Genomic DNA, 1,997 nt, shown 5'->3' with positions numbered 1-1,997 from the left:
AATTAATACAGAAAGAAGCATTGTGTTACATCCTTTGTTAGCTATGGACGAACACACACCATTACCAATTCCAAGGGAAAGGCGTCCAGGCTCATTCAACACATCGCCTTATGTGGCAACATTCAGTTCAGAGCCTGGTATAACAAATTATACATTTTACATATTAACACAGTTATATCGATAAGTGTCTTACACACCTAAAAATAATATATGTCTTTATACATTTAAGGTAGTTCATCAAGGTTCCACTACATGTTTGAACTGAAACATCCATTTGTTGCAATGTCGGATGTGGATCTTACAACTTTATATCTGCATTTCTGAAAATGGTTAAATGAAGGGCTTCTTGTCAGGCGTAGCGCAAAGTAAATTAGTTAGTAATTACTAAATATAATTATTTAATCATATATGTGTATATTTGTATAAAATTTTCTTTTTATTTGAATTTTGATAGGATAGGTAAAGAAGAGCGATACAAAAAGAACAAATCTCGCTTACAGATGTGGTTTCATTTTGGAATTGTAACTGTCCAAAACAAGAACTGGTTCTATAGGCCTGTATACAAATATCAATTGCTTGATGACTCGGTAAGCTTTACACAATTCTGTTTTTGTGTACAATTTACAATTTTATTATTTATACAATTTATGGTTATGTCTTTTTACAGCACATCGATGTCATTTTGTATAACATACGCAAAAGATCCAAGTACTCCGACTTCGACAACAATGAATTCAGCTTTATTACTGTGAATTGCAATTTCAATAAACTGATTGCAAATGTGTGGAATGCTTATTACAATTTGGATAGTACAATCAACAAGGAGAGTACATAGGAGTCCATTATTGAGTACATTAATGGATACAAAATTCATGTTGCTGCACCTTGGCATACCGTTGATAACATCCTTATCCCTGTTAACATCGAGCAGATATTTCATTGGGTTCTTATCGTTGTGTCCTTTAATGAGAGATGTATACATGTCAATAATTATCTTAGGGGTGGTTCACTACACGATTCGTCAGTTTCAAATGAGATCAAGAAATATGCACAACTGATTTCCATGTATTTATCTAAGTCTGATTTTTACAGGAAGAAAGGCATTAACATATCGTCACATCCGAAATACAAGTCGCATTCTGAAGTTGACTTTTTTGAAATTATACATGTCAATGATATAACACAACAACATGGAGGAAGCCTGTAAGTCTTATTATTACTCTTATTCAAATTTTTAATTTTAATTTTACACTGATCATACAAGCTGTTGTGTATAATTTCAGCGATTGTGGACTATATGTTGCTGCTTATGCAGACCATATCAGTAAGGAAAATTTTGTTCCAACATTTGATCCAGAGTTTACCCGTATTCAATACGCGTCTTTATTGTGGAATTATGGAGTGCAAAAAATCCAAGCTAATGCCACCAGTGACAGTGAGACACCAGAAATGCCAGTCAGGATCCATAGGGACGTTGAATCAATGACATGATCACAATTGATTAGAACCGCAATACTAGATTTATGTATTTTTGAATATGCAAAAGACATAAAAACTTGTGAACTTCTATGTTTTTGTATTGTAATGTACTTGTTTGTTCAATTAAGTCTTTCACTTCGTTATTTTTCTTTACAATTTAATACTTATACAAACTACATTATACGATATATATTTATACACTAACTGTATAAACCTATGTGTATATTTTACTTTGTATTTTTTATATACAAAATGATTATTATACAATTTTTAATAATGAGGCTTTACACATTAACTGCATAAATCTCAACAGTTTATTTTACTTTCTGTATTATTATACAATTAATTGTATAAATCTCGACGGTTTATACAATTGTTAATTCATTATGAACTGTATAATTATACATTACTATGATTATACAATTGTTCGGAAATTTCAAATTTACAAATAAGCTTATACAATTTATAGTTATACACTAACAATATAAAACTAGGATTACATTTATGTTGGATATATA

Source organism: Solanum pennellii, chromosome 6, assembly GCF_001406875.1.
Source record: "Solanum pennellii chromosome 6, SPENNV200".
NCBI lineage: Eukaryota > Viridiplantae > Streptophyta > Magnoliopsida > Solanales > Solanaceae > Solanum > Solanum pennellii.
This window is presented reverse-complemented; position numbering follows the sequence as displayed.